Genomic DNA, 11,026 nt, shown 5'->3' with positions numbered 1-11,026 from the left:
AGGGTCATACATGTATTTCTAATGTCCTAAAGGAGGATGTTTGGAAAGGAAACTGTATGGGAGAGAGATGATACGGAGAGTCTGGAAGAGTTTTAGATGTGATTTACTGCCATGGAAGAGTTGACCCATATTCTTGTATGCCAGAGAATCTGTGAATTGTTGGCTCATATCCTTGATGCAGCTACTACTGCTAAGTGAGCTTAGTATAGAAACTTGGCTTATTGCTATGAGAGAAAGAACATTTAAACAAGTTTCAATTGCAATTTATATCCAAGTTGGGTGCTCGTGATGGATATATCCAAGTGGGTGCTCGTGATGGCCCTTCTCAGTGTGAAATCGCTCTTGAATCTCATAAAACAATGTCATGATTTTGACCAGGGTTTAGTTTTCATCTGTCAATATTGACTATAAGATACTTAGGTAATGGTTTATCCATCTTGCTCGGGCACAACTCTGTTTAAGCCATGTATAAATATTAGCATAATAACAATAGGATGTTGCATCCTAACACATGAAAACCTAGCACACCTAGAAACAGATCCTCCCCACCAAGGAGAAAGTAATCTTACAGCCAAGGAACACGTTTGGTTTTCAGCTTTGTGATTCCAGAAAGGGATTTCTAGGTAAAAGGTCATACAAATAAACTCAATCTATTATCCATCCTGCTTTAGTTTGAAAGACTCAATCAAATCAATAAACTCAATCTATTCTCCATCCTGCTTTAGTTTGAAAGACTCAATCAAATAAATAAACTCAATCTATTCTCCATCCTGCTTTAGTTTGAAAGACCCAATCAAATAAATAAACTCAATCTATTCTCCATCCTGCTTTAGTTTGAAAGACAATCAAATAAATAAACTCAATCTATTCTCCATCCTGCTTTAGTTTGAAAGACCCAATCAAATAAATAAACTCAATCTATTATCCATTCTGCTTTAGTTTGAAAGACCCAATCAAATAAATAAACTCAATCTATTATCCATCCTGCTTTAGTTTGAAAGACCCAATCAAAGAGAAGGAACCTGGGATTTCTTCAGAAGGTTGGAACCATAGAAATAGAATCGCTTTAGAAATCATTCTAGTTCTGACGTTGGAACACTACAAAAACGTTCAGATAGAAATATATAATGTAGAACAGATACTATTCATTATCTAACATGTCTGTCACTATAAATGATATGTCTCTTTCCAACACCCTAATGTTTCAGCCTTATGAACACACCCTTTAAGTTTTGCTGAGTTAGTTCACTGGAAGATTTACTCTGTGGTTATGACAACAACAAGATATAGGCTATAGTAATACTAGCCTTTCAGGCCAGTTCTTGTAGCTATTGGCACAGAGCGAGGCCGCCGGGCTCCAGTTTCCCAGCCCAAACCTCAGTCTGTGTGGGTAACTGATCAATCCAACATGGCTGTTGGAGCCATGTGATTTAGTGTATCAGCCGGTCATGGATATATAATAAAGCATTACAGAAGCATTGTGTGTGTGTGTGTGTGTGTGTGTGTGTGTGTGTGTGTGTGTGTGTGTGTGTGTGTGTGTGTGTGTGTGTGTGTGTGTGTGTGTGTGTGTGTGTGTGTGTGTGTGTGTGTGTGTGTGTGTGTGTGTGTGTGTGTGTGTGTGTGTGTGTGTGTGTGTGTTTAGGTCTATGCAGCCTCAATCCAGCCATAGCAGAGCAAATGTGAGATTTTGGAAATGCAATATGAAGTTTTATGTCATTTAATGCATACTAATGTTTCATTTAAGTTCAATAAGATATCTTATGGCATACATATGGATAATTTGGACATCAGAAATAATGCATGTTATGGGTATTGTCTGGTTCTCTGAAATAGGTCCACAGTTGAATGTGGATCCCAAGCACTGAGTAACTGCAACTGAAGAGGTTACTATATCCTTTCTCTTTTCCAGTCTCACTCTCTCTCTCTCTCTCTAGATACAGCTGGTGCCTCCATTCCTTCTCTGTTTCAGACCACATGTGTTTTAAAGGAGTATCCTAAACACAAACCACCGGTGCAATCTCAAACCAATATAGAAATTCACCTTTGCTCCCATTCTGACTGCAATTCGCCTTTATCCTCCACAGCTGTGAGCTTTAAACCCTTTAAAAAGACCATCCATTTAGTTATAAACCATCCATTTAGCTATAAACCATCCATTTAGCTATAAACCATCCATTTAGCTATGAAGCATCCATTTAGCTAAAAACCATCCATTTAGCTGTAAACCATCCATTTAGCTAAAAACCATCCATTTAGCTAAAAACCATCCATTTAGCTAAAAAAACATCCATTTAGCTATAAACCATCCACTTAGCTATGAACCATCTATTTAGCTATAAACCATTCATTTAGCTATAAACCATCCATTTAGCTATAAACCATCCATTTAGCTATAAACCTCAATTTAGCTATAAACCATCCATTTAGCTATAAACCATCCATTTAGCTATAAACCTCAATTTAGCTAAAAACCATCCATTTAGCTAAAAACCATCCATTTAGCTAAAAAAACATCCATTTAGCTATAAACCATCCACTTAGCTATGAACCATCTATTTAGCTATAAACCATCCACTTAGCTATGAACCATCTATTTAGCTATAAACCATCCACTTAGCTATGAACCATCTATTTAGCTATGAACCATCTATTTAGCTATGAACCATCTATTTAGCTATAAACCATCCACTTAGCTATGAACCATCCATTTAGCTATAAACCATCCACTTAGCTATGAACCATCTATTTAGCTATAAACCATCCACTTAGCTATGAACCATCTATTTAGCTATGAACCATCTATTTAGCTATGAACCATCTATTTAGCTATAAACCATCCACTTAGCTATGAAAGAAGACATTGGTGTCTTGGCTGATGTATGCTCAGCATGCTTTAAGTTAACACCATTATTGTCGTATAGTTAAGCGTCTGTAAATATTGCTGACAGTACAGTAATAGACACAGGGACACTTTAAATGACCTGGCAGTTTGGGTTGAGTTATGATGTTCGGTTCATAATTCATTGGGATGAACTTGTGTCTCCTGAAAATAAAGAGCTAGAACTTGGCCTCCTAGAATCTCCTGGGGTTCTAGAACGAATGCCTGGAATGTAACGCATAGAGGCGCAGCAAGTGAACCTAGAGAAAGGGTGAGACATCGAGGGAAAGGGCGAAAGAGAGATGGTACAGATATAGAGGGAGGAAAAGAAGGAGATGAAGAAGAAAGGAGAGAAAGAGTGACAGCAAGAAGAGAGGGAGACAGAAAGAGTGAAAGAGAGAACAAAATCGTAATGCTACTAAAAACAGACGAGAGCGAGGGAAGGAGAAAACTGAAATAAGAGATGGACGGCACAGACATACAAGAGAGGGAGAACGGCCGGAGGGAGGGAAGGAGAGAATGAGTGATGGTACAGACATCGAAATAAAGCAGGGAGACATGAAGGAGAAAACACGGCTGGCCCAGACAAGACAACCACAGCTACATACAGTACTGGACACATCTACTCATTCCAGGGTTTTTCTTTATTTCTGCTATTTTCTACATTGTTGATGCTACATGAGAAGTAGAATACTACTGTTAATATGACCTTGTGTTCGTAAGCTTTTTCTGTGAATGTATGTAAATCATCAAGCTCATCTGCATTAACTGCGCTGCAGGAAAATTCTCAGCAACAAAATAGTGATCAAATTAAGATCCTACATCTGTAGGCTGAAGATGGTCAAATTTAAAGAAATATTGAAACAATAATCTGTCCAAACACACACATTCAGGTGCCAATGGTCATCCACAATAGAGACAAGTGTCTAGACTGTTTGCAATTCCAAGCACTTCTAATTCATAGGTCCTGTCCATGTCCCTCCCAGGAGGAAATTATGAATTTCAACAAGTCTGCCATCTTGGATTCACCAGTAGGTCAGAAGTGGTTTGATTGGTCTCCGATAAATTAATTACTTAAGTCTACATGCAATTTATGATGTTGAAATATCGTGGTGACTTCCAACATAAACATCCCTCAAACCCTTATCTGAAACGGTAACACAAACATTTTGGAGCAATTATTTTGAGATTAAGTTAATGTTACAACACACTGACGCACGCACACACACACACACACACACAGTCTTGTACAGCTAACCTTGTGGGGACACACAATTCTGTCGCATTCAAAATCCTATTTTCCCTCACCCCTAACCCGTACTCTTACCCTAATCTTAAACCTAACCGTAATCCAAAAACCTAAACCTATCCCGAGCTCCTAACCCTAAAACTAACCCTAGCTTCTGAACCAAACTCTAAATGTAATTCTAACCCTAACACTAATTCTAACCTTAACCCTAAACCCCCTAGAAATAGCCTTTGACCTCGTCGGAACTAACAAAATGTCCCCAGTTGGTCAAATGTTTGTTTGTTTAATATTCGTGAGGGGACTTCTGGTCCCAAGAATAGTTAAACACATCCACACACACACACACTGTAAAATCTGAGACAACATATGTCAAAAGCTTTATTTTAAGGACCGGATGTTGGGAGGACAAGAGTTGTGGTGTTGAGTAATGAATATTTCCTTCCCAGACGACGTCTGAGTGTGCATGTGTGTGTTGTGTGTGTGCGTGTGTTGTGTGTGTGCGTGTGTTGCCAGGCAAATACAAACACAAAACTGTGTCACACTGTCACATGTGCTATCTCTCCGGCCTCTAGGTCACCAGGCTGCTCGTTATGGCGCACACCTGTCACCATCATTACGCGCACCTGAGCGTCATCAGACTCACCAGGACGCCATCACTTCCCTGATTACCTTCAATATATATGTCACTCCCTTTGGTTCCTTCCTCACGCGTTATTGTTTCTGTTCCTGTGTATACGTTTCTTATTTTGTATTATGTTGTGTTTATTTATTAAAACACTCACTCCCTGAACTTGCTTCCCGACTCTCAGCACACATCGTTACACACACACTAGGATATTTGGGCTTTTCAAACTTTGTTCAGATCCAGAGAATCCGATCCAGAGATGGATGAACTAAACCTCTTTTCCCCCTCTTATGCATCTTCTTATAGAGGTTCTATCCAAATAACATGTGACCTATTTTTTGCCAAGATGGTGTGTTTAGAATGGATCTTTGGGGTTTGAAAAATTCTGACACATAGATGTATTCCACCCTTTCTTAAACTTCCCCAGACTCAGACGAACCCGTGGATATCATTTCTTTTTGTCTCTGAATGCAGTTAGAAGAAAATTGCTAACTAGCACTAGTGCCAAGACTGGAAGTCTATGAGTCTATGGGTAGGCACAGACTTCCAGTCACCGTGCTAAAAGAAACTAGATAAACGGCATCCTTGACAAAATCCTGAAGTATCCCTTTAAGAAGAGATGGATCATTTTAGAACTTTAGAAGTCTTTTTTTTACTACAGCCCCTTCTTTAAGAAAACAATATCAGGACATTTTGGGAGGTTAGTTTGTTCATAAGGATTTAATCAGATTTGGATTGGAATGGATGCAGACTGCCAAACATGAAGCTCAACTGATAGGAATGAGAACACAAGAGTATATAAACTAACATTATTCAAATGTCATATGATTAGCATTTATTACAATGTGATCACCTAGACTTCAAATCTGGGTCTCCAGTGAACCACAACAGTGTTAGCCAGCTGAGCTAAAACCTCGACATTCTAATTGGGGAGTCAACGCAAGTCTTCAGGTCTCAGGCAAGGGTTCTACTCATCAAGCAAGCATGGTTACTTAAGATGTGAATATAAAACTAACTAAGTATGTGCTTCACTGAAATTATAATCCATCAATGCAATCCATGTATTTGTATTAGTCAAAATCTTTATTTCATGTTTATTTTACAAACCCTTTATTCAGTCAGTATTTTACAAAATGTGCAAAATATATATACAGCTTTACGTGTGATATACAGTACAACTATATACACGTTAGACAACCATGGAATCATTTGGCAATCAAAATAAGCTCAAATATCTTTCTGTACAGCACTTTGTGACATCTGCAGAGGTAAAAAAGGCTTTATAAATACATTTGATTGAAATCTTAATTCATGTAGTTATCGATAATCTACTTTATGTGGGGTTAGCTGGCATCATATGGTAAATCAGTTCCAATTATAAAATATAATATAATGAATATAAACTCTCAAATCAAATCAAAGTTTATTTGGCTCGTGCGCTGAATACAACAGGTGTAGAACTTAGTAAAATACTTACTTACCGGCTCTAAACAAAAGTGAAAAAAAGGTATTAGGTGAACAATAGGTAGGTAAAGAAATAAAACAACAGTAAAAAGACAGGCTATAACAGTAGCGAGGCTATAACAGTAGCGAGGCTACATACAGACAACCGGTTAGTCAGGCTGATTGAGGTAGTATGTACATGTAGATATGGTTTAAGTGACTATGCATATATGATGAACAGAGAGTAGCAGTAATGTAAAAGAGGGGTTGGCGGGTGGTGGGACACAATGCAGATAGCCAGGTTAGCCAATGTGCGGGAGTACTGGTTGGTCGGCCCAATTGAGGTAGTATGTACATGAATGTATAGTTAAAGTGACTGTGCATATATGATAAACAGAGAGTAGCAGCCGTGTAAAAAGGGGGTTTGGGGGGGAACACAATGCAAATAGTCCGGGTAACCATTTGATTACCTAATCAGGAGTCTTATGGCTTGGGGGTAAAAACCATTGAGAAGCCTTTTCATCCTACACTTGGCACTTCGGTACCGCTTGCAATGCGGTGGTAGAGAGAACAGTCTATGACTGGGGTGGCTGGGGTCTTTGACAATGTTTAGGGCCTTCCACTAGAGGCCCTGGATGGCAGGCAGCTTAGCCCCAGTGATGTACTGGGCTGTACGCACTACCCTCTGTAGTGCCTTGCGGTCAGAGGCTAAGCAATTGCCATACCAGGCAGTGATGCAACCAATCAGCTCTCGGTGTTGCAGCTGTAGAACCTTATGAGGATCTCAGGACCCATGCCAAATCTTTTTAGTTTCCTGAGGGGAAATAGGCTTTGTCGTGCCCTCTTCACAACTATCTTGGTGTGTTTGGACCATTTTAGTTTGTTGTTGATGTGGACACCAAGGAACTTGAAGCTCTCAACCTGCTCCACTACAGCCCCGTCGATGAGAATGGGGGCGTGCTCAGTCCTCCTTTCCCTGTAGTCCACAATCATTTCCTTAGTCTGGCACCACCCGGTCAGGTCTCTGACCTCCTCCCTATAGGCTGTCTCGTCGTTGATTAGGCCTACCACTGTTGTGTCGTCTGCAAACTTAATATTGGTGTTGGAGTCATGCCTGGCCATGCAGTCATGGGTGAACAGGGAGTACCGGAAGGGACTAAGCACGCACCCCTGGGGAGCTCCAGTGTTGTGGATCAGCGTGGCAGATGTGTTGCTACTTCCCTTCATAGGCAGTTTCCCACAATTACCCCAATTTTACCATCGTAAATAAATCCTTTATTTTATATTTTGGGGGGTTTGAAATTGAGGGACATACAGATGTAGGGTCTTAATTTGAGTCAGTTTGCTACAGCAGGAAAATAATCCCGCAGCAACAGGAAATGTGAATTATTATGTGGATTATAATGAACTTGTATTGACTCAGAGGTGTGAATACTTATGTACATTAGACATTTCTGTATTTCATTTTCAATATATTTGCATTTTCAATAAAGTAACTAAAATGTATACTTTAAGAAAACTGTTTTTATATATTTTTAATTTAACATGTTTGTTAATCTCACATAACATAATTTCAAAGTTATTTTTAAAGCATTAAGGTGTCTGTAGCTTCGTCGCGAACCAGGAGGCGTGACAACAACTTCATTTCTATAGCTTCCAAAATGTAGGTACCGTGGCTTCAACAGTCATCTAGGGACCCAGGGACTCAAGAACTGCGATCTAGAACCATACAGCTTGGGTCAGAGGAAACCCCATCACAGGCTTGTCTGAGGTGAACTCTGCCTACCAGGATGGATGCTCTAGAACCTTGTTTCCCTCCATCACCGTAAACCACAGCTTCTTAAACATCTAGAACACAGGAGAGAGACCGAGAGAGATGGAATTAATAGGAAATGTGTGAGAGAGACCGAGAGAGATGATGGAATTAATAGGAAATGTGAGAGAGAGACCGAGAGAGATGATGGAATTAATAGGAAATGTGAGAGAGAGACCGAGAGAGATGATGGAATTAATAGGAAATGTGAGCGAGAGACCGAGAGAGATGATGGAATTAATAGGAAATGTGAGAGAGAGACTGAGAGAGATGATGGAATTAATAGGAAATGTGAGAGAGAGACCGAGAGAGATGATGGAATTAATAGGAAATGTGAGAGAGAGACAGACCGAGAGAGATGATGGAATTAATAGGAAATGTGTGAGAGAGACCGAGAGAGATGATGGAATTAATAGGAAATGTGAGAGAGAGACCGAGAGAGATGATGGAATTAATAGGAAATGTGAGAGAGAGACCGAGAGATGATGGAATTAATAGGAAATGTGAGAGAGACCGAGAGAGATGATGGAATTAATAGGAAATGTGAGAGAGAGACCGAGAGAGATGATGGAATTAATAGGAAATGTGTGAGAGAGACCGAGAGAGATGATGGAATTAATAGGAAATGTGAGAGAGAGAGAGACCGAGAGAGATGATGGAATTAATAGGAAATGTGAGAGAGAGAGAGACCGAGAGAGATGATGGAATTAATAGGAAATGTGAGAGAGAGAGAGACCGAGAGAGATGATGGAATTAATAGGAAATGTGAGAGAGAGACAGACAGACAGACAGACAGACAGGCAGACAGGCAGACAGGCAGACAGGCAGACAGGCAGACAGGCAGGCAGACAGGCAGGCAGGCAGGCAGGCAGGCAGGCAGACAGACAGACATGATGGAATGGAATTAAGAGAGATGACAGAGAGAGATGATGGAATTAATAGGAAATGTGAGAGAGAGAGTGAGAGACAAAGAGAGACAAAAAGAGAGAGAGAGAGAGAGAGAGACAGAGAGAGAAAGAGACAGAGACAGAGAGACAGAGAGAGACAGACAGACAGACAGACAGACAGACAGACAGACAGACAGACAGACAGACAGACAGACAGAGACACAGAGACACAGAGACACACAGAGACACACAGAGAGAGAGTCCGAGAGATGTAATTAAGAGGAAATGTGAGAGAGACACAGAGAGAGAGACAGAGAGATGTTGGAATTAATAGGAAATTTGACAGAGAGAGAGAGACAGAGAAATGATGGAATGAATAGGAAATGTGTGTGAGAGAGAGAGAGAGAGAGAGAGAGAGAGCGAGAGAGACATAGACAGAGAAACAGAGGGAGAGAGAGACAGATGTTATATAATATCATAGTAGTCCAGCTGTTAAATCTTATCTAGCTGTACACTCACCTATGACTAATCACCACTAGTTTACATTAAAAACATGTGCAAACGTAGTGTGTGTGTGTGTGTGTATGAATATATTTTGTGTCAAAAACATAAACCACAGTGTTTTTATAAATACTGTATCTAGTCAGCAGCATTACTCATCCAGCTCTTCTCAGAAACTCCCCCGTTCAAAACAATATAACAATCTCCTTCCAGAAACTGTATTAACACAGCTTAACACAGCTACAAACCTAATGCTTTGCTTGTAATGTTTGTGGTTGTTGTGACTTATTAAGCCTGTCTGGTTTGTTAGTGATTCATACTGAAGAGACGGAAGGTGACTAGGAGTAGATTATGGCAGAAGTCAGACATTCTCTGTTCCTACCCTCCAGGGGGTTATGATAACAGTTTGACTACCCTCCAGGGGGTTATGATAACAGCTTGACTACACTCCAGGGGGTTATGATAACAGTTTGACTACCCTCCAGGGGGTTATGATAACAGTTTGACTACCCTCCAGGGGGTTATGATAACAGTTTGACTACCCTCCAGGGGGTTATGATAACAGTTTGACTACCCTCCAGGGGGTTATGATAACAGTTTGACTAGGGGTTGCCATTCTTTGGTCTAAAGAGTGAGCAATACATGATGAATAAGATGCATTGATCTTTATGATTTTGACCGTTATAATAAGAACAATTAAAAATATAGATTTTATTGTCACATACACAGGATAGATGCATTGAAATGTGTTGTTTTACAGGGTCAGTCAACCATTGTAGTACGATGCCCCTGGGGCAAATTAGGGTTAAGTGCCTTGCTCAAGGGCACATAGAAATGTTTCACCTTGTCGGCTCAGGTATTCGAACCAGTGGCCTTTCAGGAACTGGCACAACACCCCGTAACCGCTACCCGCCACCCATTTAACCCAACAAGTCATTAAAGTTTCTTCAAATCAAATCGTATTGGCCACACACGCCGAATACAACAGGTTGATGGTTACAAGCCCTTAATCAACAATGCAGTATTAAGAAAAATAAGTGTTAAGTAAATAATAGAAGAAGAAAAAAGCAACAAATAATAAAACAGCAGCAGTAAAATAACAATAGTAAGACTATATACAGGGGGTCCCGGTACAGAGTCAATGTGGAGACTATATACAGGGGGTCCCGGTACAGAGTCAATGTGGAGGCTATATACAGGGGGTACCGGTACAGAGGCATTGTGGAGGCTATATACAGGGGGTCCCGGTACAGAGTCAATGTGGAGACTATATACAGGGGGTCCCAGTACAGAGTCAATGTGGAGGCTATATACAGGGGGTACCGGTACAGAGGCAATATACAGGGGTCCCGGTACAGAGTCAATGTGGAGACTATATACAGGGGCTCCCGGTACAGAGTCAATGTGAGGGCTATATACAGGGGGTCCCGGTACAGAGCCAATGTGGAGACTATATACAGGGGGTCCCGGTACAGAGTCAATGTGGAAGCTATATACAGGGGGTACCGGTACAGAGTCAATGTGGAGGCTATATACAGGGGGTCCCGGTACAGAGTCAATGTGGAGGCTATATACAGGGGTCCCGGTACAGAGTCAATGTGGAGACTATATACAGGGGGTCCCGGTACAG

This window comes from Oncorhynchus masou, chromosome 23, assembly GCF_036934945.1.
Source record: "Oncorhynchus masou masou isolate Uvic2021 chromosome 23, UVic_Omas_1.1, whole genome shotgun sequence".
Lineage (NCBI taxonomy): Eukaryota > Metazoa > Chordata > Actinopteri > Salmoniformes > Salmonidae > Oncorhynchus > Oncorhynchus masou.
The sequence above is the reverse complement of the archived record's forward strand: the minus strand, read 5'-3'. Positions refer to the sequence as shown.